General features: G+C 67.5%; 1 protein-coding gene across 5 annotated transcripts in view; it reads left to right on the top strand.

Moving 5' to 3' along the window:
- Brsk2 (BR serine/threonine kinase 2) overlaps window positions 1-18,388 on the top strand; it is a 56,592-nt gene that overhangs the window by 135 nt on the left and 38,069 nt on the right. The window lies entirely within an intron of this gene.

The raw sequence follows: 18,388 nt of genomic DNA, 5'->3' as shown, positions 1-18,388 counted from the left end.
GGGGCGCGGGCCGGGCTCGGCGGCGCCGGGGGGAGCCGGGGGCGGCCGCCGAGCCGCGGCGCCGCGGGCCGGGCCGGGCCGGGCCGGACGGCCGGGAACAATGGGCGGCCGGGCCGCGCCGTGCCGCCCGCGCCGCCGTGCGCGCCCGGGTCCCGCCGCGGAGCCCCGCAGGCCGCGCGGCTGCGGTCGGCCCGGGCGCGGCCCAAGGGCACGCGGCGCGGTCCGGGCCCCGCCGCAGGTGCGCCGCCGGCCGCATTGTGCGCCGCCGGGGCGTCGGGCCCATTGTGCCCCGGGAGGCGGGGGCCCAGCGGCCCCATCTGCCGTCTGCCGCGGCCGCGCTAATAGGCGAGCCGCCCGAGCAGCTGCGCCCCGGCCGCGCGACCCCCACCCCCGGGCGGCGGCCGCCTTCGCCCTCGCGCCGGCCCTGCCTCCCGGTGGGGGCGCGGGCGCCGGCCGGGCTGGCCGGCGGGCTGGACAGCGCCTGCCTTCCCCGGCGTGCGGCTCGGGTCTCAGTGTCCGCGACGCTGCCCTCCCCCGGGGAGGGAGAGGGGGACGGCCACCGGGCCGGCACGGCACCTCGGATGCCCGCCTGGCTCGGGGAACGGACTCGGGGCCTACAGAAGGACGGGCCTTCCTTCCCAGGGGGACTCGGCTGCCTTTCCCTGGACGGCTTAGGTCCTCCGGGGCCCATTCTGACGCCGGCGGCGAGCACCGGTAGATCTTGCATTTGGCCAACTTTCCCGGGGTCTGGCCAGCCCCCTCATCTGGTCAGCCAGGCGCATTCACACAGCCGTCTTTGTCGGAGGCTGAGCCTCAGCCATTTTCTTTCTTCTCCCAAGACTGGCCCGTCTCCCGGCTGCCTAGAGGTCCGATCGGCACCGGCTGCGTCTCCTTTCCCGTGGGGGAAGTTCCCCGGGACCGGGGCTTGCTGGGGAGTGGGGACCACCGGAGCCGGCCTGGGGGTGGGGGCCGGGAGCCCCCTCCGAAAAGGAGGCAGCGCTGGGAGGTGGTGGTGCTCGGAAAGAAAATGGGCCAAGACCGGCTCCTGGGGAGGCCGCCTCTGTGATGTAACCGAGAAGGAGGCAGGCGGCGTCTGGGCCGGGAGCTGAGTCTTCCCTCCCTGGAGGTGACCCCGGAGCCCCGGCGGGCAGCACCAGGCACAGGGCAGGGGACCCCGGCCGTACCTAGGGCCTCCGCCTGAGGGGAGTCTCAGACGCTGGTGCTGGTTGGGCTTGGGATGGGCAGGCTACCTGGGAAGGACTGTGGTTTGTGAGATTCTAGGCGGAGGGCGAAGGGCAGCCGGATGCAGGAGGCATTGAAATAATCTAATTATTGGACCAATAAAATGTTAGTAAAGGAACCCTCGGTGTGGAAGTGATGACAGCCCTGAGTTAGTGCAGGGCCGCAGGGGCTCCATGGCAGGGACTGGTCTCCCTTACACTGTTGTGCAGTTAATTACAGGAGGTTTCTACTGTGTGTGTGTGTGTGTGTGTACATGGCGTGCAGCGATGCGTGTGTGTCAACACTGCGTGCACTACAAGGTTTATTAAATCCTGGGCCTTCCTGAAGCCGCCCCTCTCCTGCATTGTGATGGTCACCGTGTGGAGGTGCAGTGTAGGGAGGTGACCCGTGGACCAGGCTCCTTCTCAGGCCCCCTTGGGCCCGAGACAGGTGCTGGGTCCTGCACCGAACGCCCAGCTGCCAAGGCCCGAGCCTGCGCTTTGGGAGGGCACACTTCCTGCAAGAGTCCGTGTGGGCGAGTGTGGTCCGGGCTTGCCCACCACCGCTGCCCCGTGTGTGGCTCCAGGCTGCCTTCTGCCGGGGTCTGGCTGTGGCGTGGCCACGGGGCAGCTGTGAAGGCCACCTGGATGGGCCCCTTGGCTTGGCCCTCAGCTCTTGCCCACTCCTTGTGCGTGGTCAGGAGACCGGCTCGGGCCGAGCCTCCTTTGTTCACCTCTGCTCAGGTCCTTCCCTGGGGAAGTTGCTCCTCGGGAGGTCTGGTGGCCCTGAGACTCTTGGAGCCCACCCCCCCCACCCCGGGGGGCACGATGGGCTTGCTGGGCCGCTGGCTTGGACGCTGCCTCGGGAGTGGGAGTTGGACGCGGGTGGGGTGCAGCCTCCCTCCACCTTTCAGGACTGCGGGGTCCAGCCTGCCCCTCCCTGGACCTTCCCGTGGGCTGCGGCTCCCAGCCCTGCCCGCGTGGCACAGGCTCCGTGAGTCACTCCTGTCACTTTGTGATGGTATTTGGCCCCCCACGGGGCTGATGTGGCGACTGTACGTGTCCTTTCGTGGCCTGGGGTGTCTCTTCTCCTGGCTAGACCACCTGAGCCAGGTGCCAACAAAGCCAGAGTGCTCAGCTGCCCCCCCCCACCCCGAGACTGCGGGAGAGAGGGGGGCCTTGCGGCAGGCGTTCCTGTGCCCGGGCTGGGTATCCCTAGGCAAGGGCTCTACCGAACCATTCTTCCGGTTCCAGACATGCTCATTCAGGCCCTTCCTGGGCTGGTGCCTGCAGAGACATAGGGGGTTTCTGCCATCGAGGGCCCCCATTGAGCCCCCCACCCCCCCGCCTCTGACTGGACTGGGAGGAAGAGTGGAAGACACTTCAAATCCAGGTGGTGCCTGCCAGCAGGGGTCCGGGAGGATGTGTGGCGTGGGCTGGGTGAGCTGTGCCCCTCTACCTGCTGGAGGACACAGCAGGACACCTTCCCACCAAGGCCAGAGCTCTGTGGACCCCAGCAACCCCCCACCATGACAACAAGGACAACAACAATGCAGACCCCTTGGCTTCCCTAGAGCTGGGTTCCTCCGAGACGAGGGCGTCCCTGGAAGGCCTCTCGTCTGACTGTGGGTCAGGAAGGAGGCTGGGGTCTACAAAACAGCCAGGCCAAAGAGCGGCGATGGCGTGCGTGGCTGGTGGGGGCCGCCGGGCAGCTCACCCGGCTAGGGACAGAGGCCGGTGGATGCGATGCCCGTCCAGGGGGCCTGGGTCCTCTCTTCCATGCTCCCGGGTGGGGCCGGTGAGCAGAGGGAAAGACAAGCAAAGGAAGAGACAGGTAGAGAAAGGGGGCGCCTGAGAGTGGGGCACCGATGGGAGGGGGGACGGGTGAGGGGGGAAAGACAAGTGGGGCACAGGCCCGGCAGACCCTGCGGTGACCCAGGTCCAGGGGCTGTAGGTGCCGCAGAGCGAGCCAAGGCGCACGCAGAGGCAGGTTACTTTTTGTACATCCGTTAGGAGCCAATAAACCATCAAGGGCACTGGGAGTGAGCCGGGCAGGAGTTGAGCCGAGCACAGGTGCCGTGCAGGGCAGACAGGGCCCCGGAGCCCCAGAGTGCTTGAGGTGGCGGCACGGTGTGTCCGCGGTCCCCCGCCCTGGCCGGTCCCCCTAGCCACCGGCCGGGAGCCCCTTTCCCCCAGCATCTTCTGGACAGCTGACCCAGTTGTATAACAAGGAAAAGCGAGGCTCAGACCCGGAGCTCTGCCGAGGACCGTGCTCCTGGAGGAGAGGGGAAAGTCCCTGCCTCCCCGTCTCCCCTCACGGAGTGGACTTCGGGGCTCGGGTGTCCAGCGGCGCGCAGCTGTAGGGGACGTGCCCGTCGGCCCGCCCACTTCCACCAGGGGCCCCTCAGCGCCCTGTGGGTGGGGAGCCGCACAGTGCGGACCCTGCTGAGAGCCGGCTTGTGGGGATTGTCCCGCACGGAGCCTTTGCACGGGGGCCCCTTGATCTGCCGGCGGCGTGCTGGGCAGCGGGGCCCGGCGTGGGGTCGTGCGGTGGTGGGATGTGTCCCGGGCAGAGCCTGCCCTGTGTGCTGGCGGACTCCCTGTGCACCGGGCTCTGCTCGAGGCCCGGCTCTGCCCCCGGACACGGGCACGGGGTGCCTGTGCAGGGCAGGCTTCCCGTGCCAGCAGCGGCCGCATCCCTGCCTGGCGGCACCCGTGCTGTCCGGTGGTTCTAGATAGTCCCCAGGGGCATTGAGCTCCATGTTGTCCCTCGGGCTGCACGTGGAGGCAGGGCCAGGCCTGGCCTCTGGTCCCCGGCTCGAAGGGGAATCTGCCGCGGCTGACGCAGGCTCAGGGGTATGATACCCCTGGAGCCAGCGGTCTGCGGCTCCGAGGGGCTCGCCCAGGGTGGGCAGGTACCCCGGGGGTAGCCGGGTACTCAGCGGTGTGGACTTCCTCAGTCCTCCTCCTGTGCCCACCCCTTCTCACTGGCCAGCCCCCTGTAGGACACTGTGAGGCTGGCGGGGACTGCCCGGAGGGGCTTCAGGACCACGGCTGCCCGCTCCAGCCACAGTGTCGGCCTGGGAGCCCTGTTCAGTGAGCACGCCCAGGGCCTGGCCCCGAAGTCTGTTTCTTTCCTGGTGTCTGGAGTTACCCCAGAGTGCTTCTCCATCCTCACCTCTGCCCCGGCACTCAGCTGGCAAGCGGCAAGCCCTCCCCCAGCCAGCCTGCCCCCGATGCTGAAGGTGGCCGCCTTGTCCGAGAGGCCTCTCGCCCGGGCTCCTGCGGCAGGAGGGAGAGCACTGGCATGGAGACTCGGTGGCTCTTTTTGAGGGCCCCAGGGAAGCTTCAGGCTGCCTCTGAAGTCAGCCCCCCCGTGGGCTGGATGGAGGACCAGGCCTGGGCCTGTGGGCCCATGTGGGCAGTTCCGTGGGGGCAGTTCCGTGTCGCTGGCCACGTGGTAGCAGAAAGACTGAGCTTCGAGCGCGATCTATAGAGTGAGGTGTCTCTGAGCTTTCGTGAAGCTCCAGGGCAGACCTGTCAGGGTTGGGGGGGGCGGTTCCAGTGGGGGGCCAGGAGCCCTCCTGCCCCCTTTGTACCTGGGGGGAGGGTCCTTGTGCTACCGTTCATTCTGCAAGAGCGAGTGGTGCCGCAGGAACGTCTCGGTGCTAGGAAAGACCCGGGCTCGGCTGCGGAGCTGGCTGGTGTGTCCGGCCGCACAGCAGCGGGTAGTGGACCTGGTCTCCAGCCTGGGGCCCGGCCTCGGCTGACCGGGCGACCGCAGGCTCCTCCACGGCCTCACCCGGGAAGGCCACTGAGCCCGCCTGCTCTGGGCTCTGGACAGCACAGAGGCCGGGCAGGGCCCGGGGCCGCGGGGACAAAGCAGAGATTGTGTGAGGCCGGCCACCGCCCGGGGCCCAGCCCGCCTGGCCCAGGCCTTGTTCTGCCGCCTCTGAGGGCCAGTGTTCTGGAGCCCAGCAGCTGGGAGCTGGCTCTGCCTGCAGGACAGTGTCCTGGAAGTCCAGCTGTTCAGGAGAAGCCTCCCCTTCCCCCGAGGCCACCCTGGCGTCCTGGCCTAGGGCTCCTCACGGAACCCAGGGTGCAGCTGCAGTCGGGAGAGTGTGAGAAGCAAGTGGGCTGTGATCAGGCCCTCACGGCCCTGGGGTCCCGGCCTGGGAGGACAGAGCTACCTTCCCGCTGTGGCCACCGCGGTCCGGGTTGGGCAGGTAGTGAGTGGCCTGGGTGGCTCTGGGCTGGCAGGGTCGAGTTTGGGGCTCCTCCTGAGGGCCGCCGGAGGCGGGAGCCCCTGGCCTGCCCGGGGATGGGGCCCCCTGGGGCGCTGCCCACCGTGGGCTGAGGGTCCCGGAGGGTGGAGGCGGGCGGGCGGCTCAGAGCTGCGGGCGGCTTGCGCGGGGGGCCTCTGAACGTGGCCTCCGAGGGGTGGCTTAGCCTGAGAGTGCTGGCTCGGCCAGATGCCGGGCAGCGGCGCGCCGTGGGGGTGGGTCCTCGGCGAGGAGCGAGGGCGGCTCCGGGGCTTGGGGTCAGAGCAGGGCTGCGTGGCGGGAGCCCACCTGGGTCCCGGGCGTCTGGTCTCAGCGCCCTGTGTCTGAGAGTTCTCCAGTTGGTTAGAAGTGACATCCTGCACCCTGCACACCGGGTCCTTGGCTACTGCTGGCCTGGTGGTGCTCGGATGGGGAGGCAGACCAGGCTACGGTGGGGTGTGTGTGTACGTGTGTGTGCGTGCGTGTGTGCATGTGTGTGCACGTGTGTGTGCATGCGTGTGTGCATGTGTGTGCACGTGTGTGCGTGTGTGTGCATGTGTGTGTGCGTGTACGTGTGTGTGTGTGTGTGTGTCTGGTGTCTGGTGTCTGGGATTGGAACTCAAGGCCTCGAGCCCGGTACTCTACCACTTGAGCCACGTCTCCTGTCCTTGTTCCTTTAGTTGTTGTTGGTTTTTTTTTTGCAAAGGATTTCCCGGTTTCACCTGGGGTTGGCATCAGAGTCCAGTCTCTGTACCTCTGCCCTGCACGCGTTTAGATTACAGGCACACACCACGCCTGGCTGGTTGGTTGAGAGCCGGTCCTGCCACCTGGACTCCTCCTAATCCCCACCTTCCGGGTCGCTGGGATTGCAGATCTGCTGTGCCCGGCTGGAAGCTGAGTTCTTAATGTTCTTCCTGTTCAGCATCCTCCCGCGCTGCGGACGCCCCCACCCTCACGCGCCCCTCTGTGGGTCCCGGCACCTGGGCCTCCAGCCACGAGCAAGGGGCCGGCCTAGCTGGGCACGGAGTGCCCTCTGCGCCCCGGCTATTTCTGGCTGTATCCTGAGCCTGCTAGCCGGCGAGCCGGTGGGTCCTTCCCCCAAGGCTAGTGGCGCCTGCTCTCCTCCCCTGGCACAAAGGCACCAGCGAGGAGCTGGGTGGGCCCCATTCCGAGTCGCCCCTGGGCTCTGCTGATCCAGCTTGCGGGTGGACCCCAATGCAGGGTTATTCCCACTCCGCCGTCAGGGGCTTCTCGTCTCCCTGCCCGCACAGTGACCTGTGGTGTGATAGTGAGAAGATGCTACTGAGCACAGGGCTGAGCTGGAGCCTGCGCCGGCTTCAGTAGCCCGTGGTACCCTGGGGGTGGGCAGTGTGCAGGACAAGGACCTGAGATACAGCGGGAGAAACGGGACAGATGAGCCCTTCTGCCCGCCCGCCCGCCCGCCCCCTCCGCTGGTGGATTTCCCTTTAGCCCTCATTCGGGAGAGATGATGGGATTGTGGCAAAGCTGCTGGCCAGCTGTGCCGCCGAAGGGAATCTGGGCCTGCTCAGCCCCTCGGGGGCTCTGACGGGCAGCTGCCCTACCTGCAGGCCCTGGGCTGGGCAGGGGCTTATTCTTCCCCTGCCCCTTTGTTACGTCCTGCCACCGCAATGCACGCCCACTGTGGCGTGGCGGGCGCAGGGAGCTGGAGGGCTGTGAGCCCTCCACTTGCAGCTGCCGTTGTATGCAGTGCCCACCCTGGCCTCAGACCTGTGCTTTCCCGAATTTCCATGGATCGAAGCTACGGGGGAACCATGCCCAGACCTGGCGTGGATTAGGTGTGGATTTCCAGACACCATGTTGGGGGGAGAGTCTCTGAGACCTTCGGACCCCAGCCTCAGCAGCATGAGGCCAGTTTAGCTTTAGCCCTCTCCCCCCCCCCCCTCCTCATTACAGCAAATCCTAAGCTGCTTTTGTCTGTAAATGTTCTGGTGTCTGCGTGAAAGGATAGAGACGGAGTCAGAGTCGCATCTCCCCGCGGGTCCACCCTGATTCCTAAGCAGCAGCGGAAACCCACTGTGGGCCGGCACCCCCACGCAATGCTCCCCAGGAGCTGGGGCTCTGGTGCCCTCCAGGCTCGGGACTGGGGGGGGGTCCCCAGGGGTCCTCAGCCCCTGCCCCACAGCTTGGGGTTGGGGGTGGGTTCAGAGGCCTGATTTCCTCCCCCCGAGTGGATGTTGGTGCCGATGGCAGGAGCGGGGGCGGGGGGAGGGAACTCACCTCTCTCCCGCCCCCTCTTACTTGACCTCTGACCCTGCCACTTGGAGTCTCTGCCTCGTCCTGTACGGGTGCCTGACATCGGGAGGCTGGGAAGGGGGGCATAGCATGCACCGCCCTGACCAGGGTTCTTAGCTCGCCTTCCGGAATGTTCACTGTGTGCCATGGATGCACGTGCTCTCTGGGTGGGATTGGTACCGTGCAGAAGGAGTGGAACCTGCTTTAGCCCTATTGTGGGGGAGGGGAGGGTGGGCCTGCTGCCCCAGAAAACCCAGAGGGCGAGGGCCCCGGCGAGCATGTGCTTAAGTGGCCGCTCACCGGCCGCCTCGCTCTGCCTCCTGTTCTGAGTCACTGTCCCCGGGCCTGTGGGTGGGGCCTCTGGGGAACTGCTCCCAGCTCTCCCCTCCCCTCCCCTCAGGCTGCAGGTGAGGACAGCGGGGGGGGGGGGGGGCTGAGAGGATTCCCTCCCGTCCGTCTGGCTGCCCTCTGACCCCTCGTGGTCTGGCTGCCCTCTGACCCCTCGTGGCCCGGCTGCCCTTTGACCCCTCGTGGCCTGGCTGCCCTCTGACCCCTCGTGGCCTGGCTGCCCTCTGACCCCTCGTGGCCTGGCTGCCCTCTGACCCCTCCCATCTGGCTGCCCTCTGACCCCTCGTGGCCTGGCTGCCCTCTGACCTCTCGTGGCCTGGCTGCCCTCTGACCCCTCCCGTCTGGCTGCCCTCTGACCCCTCGTGGCCTGGCTGCCCTCTGACCCCTCCCATCTGGCTGCCCTCTGACCCCTCGTGGCCCGGCTGCCCTCTGACCCCTCGTGGCCTGGCTGCCCTCTGACCCCTCGTGGCCTGGCTGCCCTCTGACCCCTCCCGTCTGGCTGCCCTCTGACCCCTCGTGGCCTGGCTGCCCTCTGACCCCTCGTGGCCCGGCTTGGACAGCCTCAGCCTCCGGATTGTGGGGCTTCCATCCAGTCCAAGTATAAGGGGATCTCTGGGTGGGACACAGCATTACGGCACCCACCAGACAGCTTGTGGGCACAAAACGCCGGGCTTTCCAGGCTGCCCAGTCCAGGCCCCGCATCCCAGCTCCCGTCTGTGGAGCGCCTGTGCCAACACACCTGGCTCGTGTCCTGGCTGCGAGTTCTCCCCTGTACACGCATCTGGGAGTAGGTGGCTCAGGCGGGCCGGAGGGTGCCTTCTGGGGCTGTGCTTGCTGACAGGAGTGTGGCACCCCCTGGAAAGAGCCACACACCCACAACCAAGCAGGTGGGCAGACACTTGGCACTCGGTGGCCCCAGACCTCCACGCCCATCTCTGCCGAGTCCTCCAGGGGTGGGGTGTCCTCAGACCCCGTGCCTGGCCGCAGAGGCGGCGCTGTGGCCAGCCGGGAGCTGTCCAGCAGGACCGTGCTGAAGTCTCCAGTGTCGGGCCTCCTCAGCTCTTGGTCTTCGGACCCTGGCTTCAGGTGGAAAGAGCCCTATGAAGGACTCAGAGTCTGGGGTGAATTTCCAAGCCTATGTCTAGCTGTGGACCTCAGGTTCTGCATGGACTCTGACGGGCACTGACGGGCACTGGCGGGTCCCGGGCACAGGCCTCGTGGTCCCTGGTGGATGGCGGCACTGTGGGTGCTGATTCTGACCACCGAGCTCTCCCCTCGAATGGTTCTGCGTCAGGGGCGTGTGGCTCCACACACAGGTGCCCTGGGGGAGGGGTGGCCCGCCCCCTGACACTCACTCCCGGGCACCCTTATTCCCTGGCTCCTGTGGCCTGAGAGTGGCCGACATGCAGGACTCGGACGGCCTTGGGGTGGTCTCTGGGCGGATGGACTTGAGCTGCGTGTGGAGAGCCCTGCCGCAGCCTGCTGGCGCTCCCCTCGGGTACCCCAGCCTGGGCTCACCTGCAGGCTGCCCGGGCCCCAGAGCTCCCTCACCCAGACCCGCCGTCCCGGGCTGGCTGGGCGCCGGCGATGCCCGGAAAGGGGAACGGCCTTGGGGGCCTCGGGAAGGCCTCTGAGTTGGCGGATCAGCCGGATCAGCGAGGGGCAGGTGGCCAGGTCATCTGAAGGACTGAGAGCGCACCTCATGTTGGACGTTTGTGGGCGCTAAACCCCAAATCCTGAGGGATTTGCACCTGCTCATAAAGCAGCACAGACGACACCCAGCAGACGCCATGCTGTGGTGGGGTGTCTGCGGATAGTTCAGTAGGTGGACTTGCACGCAAGCTGGAGATTGTGCTGTGCCCGAGGCCTGGTGGGGACCTTCCCCGGCGGCGTCTGGGGGCTGGGAGGAAGAAGACAGAGCTGCAGGCTCTGGCGGAGGCACTGGGGGACCTCAGCCCCCCCTCCCCCCAGAGCTCAGCCTGCTGTCCTGGACCCACTGGCCCATGGTGCCCACGAGGGCCCATCAGTCCTTGCCCACACCCCCCTTTCCAGAGTGTCTGGCACTAGTGGGCCACTCTCCCATTACCGCTTCAGGCTCTTTGGCTCAGTGACCCGCTGGGGTTTCTTGCTGGGTTCTGGTAAGGTGGTGCTCTTAGACGTCTGTCCTCTCCACGCCGGGGGTGGCCATGGCCCCAGAGCTGCCTCAGTGTGCAGGAATGGCACCGTGAAGCACACAGGGCCTTGGACTCCATCTCCCTTGTCCCCATTCCTGAATCCTGCTCCCTCCTGACCCCAGTGCCCCGGCACATCCCCCCTCAGAGGCTCCTACCCCAGGGCGTGCCCCTGGGGTACGTGCTAGCCAGGGTCCCCATCCTGCTGCCCCCAGGGGACCTGTGAGACTGAAACCCTCCCCCTGCCCAGTGCCCCTGCTCCGGGTGCGGGGTGGAGTGAGGAAAAGCAGAGCTCATAAAACAAGAGACGACAGGCAGCCCTGAGCTCCAGCCTAGAGAGGAACGGGCAGCCCAGGCTCCTCGCGGGGCCACCGGCCCGGTGACTCGGGGGGGGACAGAGCCCGATGTTTGGGAGGCTAAGGGGTGTGGGCCGGCGGGCTCTGCTGTCTCCTCTCCTGCCCTTCCTGCCTGCTGCCCACTAAGCAGATTCTATTATTACCCCAGGCTGGAGATTACCTGGAGGCCGGCTCCTCCACTGTGGGGTGGGGCTGACGTCTCCAGCCCTGACCCAGTGGGCGGCTGCAGGGCCCGGGGGGGATTTCACCACCTGCCACCCGGTGGGATTGCAGCTGGGCATGTGCACGCCCGTCTGTCCGTCTGTCTGTGTGGGCTGCAGGCCTGTGGGCAGTGTCCACACTCTACCAGGGATCTTGCCGCCCTGCAGGGGGTAGGGGTGAGGGGTAGAGTGCACTGCGCTGCCCCGTTCTCCGGCCTGCCTAGTCCAGAGCAGGTCAGCTGCACACCCTGGTGCTCCCTGGGCAGGCATGGAATCACACTGGCTAAGTGACCGCTTAGGTGACCAGAAGCGGGTAGATATGCCCCCGCACAGAGTGGCAGATGTGGGGTGGAGCGCCTTTGGGGCTCTTCCCAGGCAAAGGATGCTAGGCCTGGCTGAGCCCCTGGGGCTCGTTCCTGGTCTCCTCAACGTGGGCAGAGATGTCCCTGGAAGAAAGAAGGGGAGGGGGGCTTCCGGAAAGACTCAGAGTAACCCCGAGGACCCCGCATGCCAAGGAGGATGCCACCTAGAGGCACTGAGCTCAGTGTGGTCCAGATAGGTGCAGGAGCGCGGGGAGGGGCGGCGGGGGTAGCTCAAGTCGTGCCCTCTGCTGCCTGTGCTTCTGGGAGAGCATGGGGTGGGTCTGAGATGGGGAGGCCGGCCTCGGGAGGCTGTGCCACGTCTGGGTGTATGCATGAGCAGGGGAGATGTACACTCGCAGGCCTGTGTGTACAGGTCTGTTTGTGTGAGCATGCATGTGTGTGTACGCAGGCCTGAGTGGTGCATGTGTGTTTGCAAGTGTGTACATGTGCAGGTCTGGCTCTCCAGATGCTTGTGTGTGCACATCTGTGTACATCTGTGTGTGCATGTGCATAGCCCTATGTGTGTGTGCAGGCCTGTGCCTGCCTGTGCATATACGCATGCAAACCTGTGTGTACATGCCTACATGCACGTACGCGGGACTTGTATATATGTGTGTGCGGGTCTGAGTCTGCATGTGCACACGCAGGTCCCTGTGCACATGCCTGTGTGTATACATGTGCTTATGCAGTCCTGTATCTTTGTGCCTAGGTCTGTGGTTGTGTGTTCATGGGTGTTTATGATGTACAGGTGTGTGTCTGCATGTGTCCATGTGTGTGCACAGGTCTGTATGCGCAGGCGTGTCTACGTGTGCGTATGTCTGTGTGCGTTGGCCTGTGTTTGCCTGAGTGGGGGATGACGGGTGGAAGCTCCCTGGGGCTTCCCGGAAGGCCTCCCCAACCTCATCCCCATGGCAACACCACCGCCCATCCCTGGGGCCCAGGAGGGGCAGGGCCTGGCAGGCGCGGAGCAGAGGGAGTGGCGTAGGATCTGTGGCCTGTGGGAGCGGTGTCTGTCTGGACCCCTGAAGGCAGGTCTCCTCGGCAGCAGCTTCCCCCCGCCCCTGCCTTCTCGGAGCTGACCACCTCCACCCGGTGACAGCAGAGCACCTCTGCCATCCCTCCATGTCCCACGCACCCCTGGGAGCCGCACAGCTACCGGCCAGGACCTCCTGCCCAGCTAGGCTTCCTCTGGTTACCCTTGCGTCCATGCAGACGGCGGAGCCTGGCTCCCCCAGAGAGCCCAGGGGGCTCCTCCTATCCTACTGGGTCCCAGCAGGGGTGTGACGCTCCTCTTCCCTCCATGGCCCCAGGGCCTAGGCTGACCTCCTGCCTACCCCCCACCCAGCGCCCCTGTCCTCCAGCCGGACCCCAGGCTCGGCCCCTGCCTGGGGCTCGGCCAGTGGCCCCGTCACTTGACCCAGCCCACGCTGCCGGAGAGCTGGCTTCCTAAGTAGGACGCTGGCTCAGACAGAGGATCCTGCAGACGGAGCCACTGGAGGATGCGCCTGACTATTTCACCAGGCTGATTTCACAGAATCGGGCTGCAGAAAGCAGTGCGTTGAAATGTCTGAAGTGATCGCCGGGCCCTGGGGACTGGAGTCCGGGCACAGCCCACTTCCGGGAGGGTGTGCCCCCGCCAGCCCGGTGGACCCCACCGAGGGCCCGCCAGTCACCGCGGGGCATCCTCCTGGGCACCTCCTGCCCACACGGGCGTGCGGCCCCGTGCTCTGTGCCCTGAGGAGCTGTGGTACCCACCCGTCCCGAGCCCCTGCCGCGCCCAGGCGCCTGGGTCAGGCTCTGGAGCAGGGGCGTCGGAGGGGTCGCGAGGCGGGGGAGCACCCCGTCCTCCTCCTGGCTGTGGGCCTCCTGCCCGGGACGCCTGAGTGCCCCGTCTCGGCAGGCGTGGGGCAGAGGGGCTCTCGGGGGGCCTGGCAGGCAGGGCGACCTGCGCGTGGACCTCCCCCACCTCTCCACCTACCTCTACCCACCCAGCTCCGCCTGGTGGAGGAGCCGCCGGGCAGTCCCGCCCCGGGAGGCGGCCTCGTGGAGGCCCCCGGCTGGCTCCCCCGCCCCAGGCCCTGCAGGGCCGGCCTCCCGCCGGCCTGGCGCCCTGGAGCTCGGCGGCGGCGGCTCGGTCGCGGCCCGTCGGCGGGCACCTCTGTCTTGGGAGACTCGCCTGCGCCATCTCCCATCGGGTGGGCAGGACTCCGTGTAGGAAGCGCCCCGCGGGGGCGGGCTCGGGCCGTGCGTGGGCTTGGGGTCCCCGCGGCGTCGGCGGGATTCCATTCCCGGCGTGGACAGCACCTGCGGCCGTGAGAAGCGGGGGGGGGGGGGGGGGGGAGGACGCAAGCCCTTTCTTTGGCTGACAGGTGGGTGAGTTCTGACTGCGGGGGGGGGGGGTGTCACGCATGCGTAAATTCTGGCTGGAGGGCGGCATCATTCATGCGTGCCTAAGTTCCGAGTGGAGGGGGGCATGGCGTGCGCGTCCCTGGTGGAGGCGGCGTGCGTCACGCGGGCGAGCGTCAGCTCTGACGGGACGGTGGCGTGGCGTGCGCGCGCGTCCCTGGTGGAGGCGGCGTCACGCGGGCGAGCGTCAGCTCTGCCGGGACGGTGGCGTGGCGTGCGTGCGCGCGCGTCCCTGGTGGAGGCGGCGTGCGTCACGCGGGCGAGCGTGAGCTCTGCCGGGACGGTGGCGTGGCGTGCGTGCGCGCACGTCCCTGGTGGAGGCGGCGTGCGTCACGCGGGCGAGCGTCAGCCCTGACGGGACGGTGGCGTGGCGTGCGTGCGCGCGCGTCCCTGGTGGAGGCGGCGTGCGTCACGCGGGCGAGCGTCAGCTCTGACGGGACGGTGGCGTGGCGTGCGCGCGCGTCCCTGGTGGAGGCGGCGTGCGTCACGCGGGCGAGCGTCAGCTCTGCCGGGACCGTGGCGTGGCGTGCGCGCGCGTCCCTGGTGGAGGCGGCGTCACGCGGGCGAGCGTCAGCCCTGACGGGACGGTGGCGTGCGTGCGCGCGCGTCCCTGGTGGAAGCGGCGTGCGTCACGCGGGCGAGCGTCAGCCCTGGCGGGACGGTGGCGTGCGTGCGCGCGCGTCCCTGGTGGAAGCGGCGTGCGTCACGCGGGCGAGCGTCAGCTCTGACGGGACGGTGGCGTGCGTGCGCGCGCGTCCCTGGTGGAGGCGGCGTGCGTCACGCGGGCGAGCGTGAGCTCTGGCTGGAAGGGCTGGAGGAGCCTGCGCGCGTCGAGCAGCGGCTGTGCGTCGGCTGTATCTGAGAAGCCGGGGGACGTAGCGGGAGGGAGGCCGCAGGTCTTCGGGACGGCAGGCTGCGGGCGGGCCCGGGGCCGCGCCCCGCCGTCAGCCCCGCCCCTCCGAGCGGGGGCGGAGGCGCGCTGGGGTCCTCGGGCCTGGGCCCCGGGCTTGCGTGGGTGGGCCACGCTCCGAAGGAGCCGCGTGCAGTGCCTCAGCGGACCGGTCACCCGTGGACCCCGGCCCAGACACCACCTGCCCTTGGGGCCCGCGGTAGGAGGGGGCGCGCTGTCACTGAGGCGCGGGGGGGGGGGTGTGGGGCCGGTGGGGGGGCGGGAGCTTGGCGCCCACAGGTCCCAGAGGCCACGCATCTCGTGGCGCAGCCACGGCAGGGCCAGAACTAGGTCCCTGTGGAAGGGGGCAGGAAGAAGAGGTGGGAGGGGGAGCCGAGGGGGCTCGGGCTGGCTCAGCTCTCGTCGCCATGGCACAGAGGGCGGCGTGAGGAGAGGGAGGGAGGGGGCCGAGTGTACTCTGACGGCGATTTGGAGGCGCCGCGGGTCCGGTCCCGGGAAGCAAGCCTCTCCTCTAGGGCGGGAGGGGGGCCTCTCCACGGGGCCGCCTGAGCCAGAGCTCCAGGTTGGGGCGAGGCCCGTGTCCCCAGCTGGACGGTCGGTGAGCTGGGGCCGGCCGCCGGGTGAGGAGCCGGACGGGGGGCCCAGCCGCTCCGTGCTGGCTGTGCCTGGGGGCCCAGCGCTCCGTGGGGCTCAGAGCGAGAGCTGGGCCCCCCTCACCCCCGTAGGATCTCCGGTCACAGGGGTCCCTCCCTGGGGGGAGAGGGTCGCCCCCACTGGTGGCCAGGCCCTCGCCAGCCTCGAGCCCTGGCTCCTTACGGCCCTGATCCCCAGAGAGCCCCCGACTCCTTCTCAGGTTCCCTGCTGGGCCCCACCCGGCTGCTGGCCCAGGTCCACCCTCGCTCAGCTGCACTGACCTCTTCAGGGCCGAGCGGGCACTGCCTGCCTGGTGTTGGCGCTGTGCAACCGTGCTAGTGCACAAGGCATGGGCATGTTCCCCTGTGAGAGAGGGGCGCGGCCTGCGGGCAGGGGCCTGAGGGACAGTGGGTGGGGGGCCAGGCAGGGGCCTGAGGGGCAGTGGGTGGGGGGCCAGGCAGGGGCCTGAGGGGCAGTGGGTAGGGGGGGCCAGGCAGGGGACGGAGGGGCAGTGGGTAGGGGGGCTCAGGCAGGGCCTGAGGGGCAGTGGGTAGGGGGGCCCAGGCAGGGGCCTGAGGGGCAGTGGGTAGGGGGGCCAGGCAGGGGACGGAGGGGCAGTGGGTAGGGGGGCTCAGGCAGGGCCTGAGGGGCAGTGGGTAGGGGGGCCCAGGCAGGGGCCTGAGGGGCAGTGGGTAGGGGGGCCCAGGCAGGGGCCTGAGGGGCAGTGGGTAGGGGGGCCCAGGCAGGGGCCTGAGGGGCAGTGGGTAGGGGCCCAGGCAGGGGCCTGAGGGGCAGTGGGTGGGGGGGCCCAGGCAGGGGCCTGAGGGGCAGTGGGTGGGGGGCCAGGCAGGGGCCTGAGGGGCAGTGGGCACATGCACTCGCTTTGCCAGGACAGGGAGGGGGTGGGGCAGCCCGGGGAGCCCAGCAGTGGGGTCCACCACTGTGGGAGCCTGGCCCCCGAGCCCGGGCCTTGGACCTGGCACCACCCACCATGGGAGGTCGCCGCTGGCCCCCAGCCCAGCCACAGGACCCAGGGGCAGTTCACACCCTGGCCCAGCATTCAAGACTCTACCGGTCACCTCACAAGAGTCCAGTGGGAGGGGCCTGCGCTCCTCAGGTGGGGCCCAGCCCCAGGGGGATAGAAAATGCGGAAACGCTGGCCCAGGAGGGACCCTCCCCCCCCCACTTTGGAAGAGTCAGCATCCAGTGACCTCTGGAGATGTTGAAGGCAGGAGGGCAGCCTCAGAGAAACACAGTTTCCTGGCTGGCTTGCTAGGATGCTGCCATTTCCCACGGCAGACTTCATGCCACGGTTTTCTACCTCCCAGAAGGCAGGCAGAGGGGCGGGTGTCGTGAGGACAGGCTTTCGTGGAGTGGGGAGGGTCTGCGGCGGCAAAGCTCCTCTCCCGACATCTTTGTTTTTGTTTTTTTTTTTTTTTTGGCCAGTCCTGGGCCTTGGACTCAGGGCCTGAGCACTGTCCCTGGCTTCTTCCCGCTCAAGGCTAGCACTCTGCCACTTGAGCCACAGCGCCGCTTCTGGCCGTTTTCTGTATATGTGGTGCTGGGGAATCGAACCTAGGGCCTCGTGTATCCGAGGCAGGCACTCTTGCCACTAGGCTATATCCCCAGCCCCCGACATCTTTGGCTTGTTGACGTTGGTGATGCAGCCCATTTGCTGATATCACTGTAAAGTTCTTGAGTCCTCTGCGTTTCCTGGGGCTCCACATTGCCTTTCTTTTTCTCTGGCTGGTAGGACACATTCACCTCATTATCAGAAACCACTGAACCCCCCCCCCCCCCCCTTCAGGACAGCGGAGGCTGCTCTGCGTACGGCATCCCAGCTTGGCCCCACGAGAGGCTGTGTCCCTCCAGGCTGGCTGCTTGGGACTCGGGAAGGAAAGGTCTAGCCTGGGTGGTTCCTTCAGAGGGCTTTTCTTCACTTTGGTCACTTACGTGAGCCCCTGCTGTGGACACTCTTTTCTGTCCATTTCCTGTCATGTTTGGCGTACCTGTCAACCGGGGAACTCAGGGTTGAGCAAAGTGATTGAAGTTTCTGGAACCCCCTTTCAGGCCAATTCATTTCCAAGTGTAGGACCTCTGTGTTCTTGAGCCTGGGCCTCCTCCGTGTCCACCCAGCCCGGGCCTGGAGCCTGGGCCTCCTCCGCGTCCACCCGGCCCGGGCCTGGAGCCTGGGCCTCCTCCGCGTCCACCCGGCCCGGGCCTGGAGCCTGGGCCTCCTCCGCGTCCACCCGGCCCGGGCCTGGAGACTGGGCCTCCTCCGCGTCCACCCGGCCTGGGCCTGGAGCCTGGACCTCCTCCGTGTCCACCCGGCCCGGGCCTGGAGCCTGGGCCTCCGTGTCCACCCGGCCAGGGCCTGGTCCTTCTGTGCCCACCAGACTTGGGTCACCGTTTCCTGCGCAGCGTCCTGTTTCCCGCCACTCTCAGCCTCCCCTGTTAGTCAGGCTGAGCCCTCCCTTTTGGTCTTGTTGGTTTGCTTTCCTTTCTGTCTTCTTGCCCTGCCTCACTGGCACTTTTTCATATTCTGAAGTCCTTCAGCAGTCTCTTGTTCCTGTAGACACAGATTGTTTTCTTGCTTTTCATTTTTTCTTCCAGATTTGGACATGAAAGCCAGGGTCGTGTGCATGGGAGGCAAGCTTTCTACCGTGGGCTTCTCCCCGGCTTTCAGTGTTTCCGGAGGGCCCGTTCCTGCCTTCCGGGCCAGGGGCTCCTCCCACGTGGTCCTCACTCAGAAGGGGGCTGGGTGGGTGCTGTGGTCTCGGGAAGATAGGCAGGGGTGGGCTCTGCCTGGGTCTCAGAGGAATAGGACCTCTGCCTGGAGCTCACGTGTGCATGCGTGTGTGTGCGTGTGTGTGTGTGTGTGTGTGTATGTATGCCTGCACCGATGGGCAGGGAGGGGGACAACACGACAAAAGGAGGCAGACTTGCTCGGGGCAGCCCCTGGTCCCCTGCTTGGCTGGATTTTGTCCCTGGCTGTCTTCCCTGGGTGGAGGGAAGTGCCCATCAGCCATTCTGGGTCACAGCCATTCGTTGGCCGGCGCCACCCCCCTTGAGTGACAGGATGCCTGTAGCCCCACCCCTGCCCCAGGCCCCCCTTCCACGCTTTGGGGTTCTCGTTGCTGCTGGCTCCCTGGTTTTCTGCATGGAGGAGGGGGTTCCTAGGGAGAGCCAGCCCGCCTGCCTGTTGGCAGGGCCCCGTGGGCACTCCACATGGCCCAGCCTGGACCT

The sequence above is a fragment of the Perognathus longimembris genome, chromosome 13 (genome assembly GCF_023159225.1).
Source record: "Perognathus longimembris pacificus isolate PPM17 chromosome 13, ASM2315922v1, whole genome shotgun sequence".
Taxonomy (NCBI): domain Eukaryota; kingdom Metazoa; phylum Chordata; class Mammalia; order Rodentia; family Heteromyidae; genus Perognathus; species Perognathus longimembris.
The sequence above is the reverse complement of the archived record's forward strand: the minus strand, read 5'-3'. Positions and strand labels throughout refer to the sequence as shown.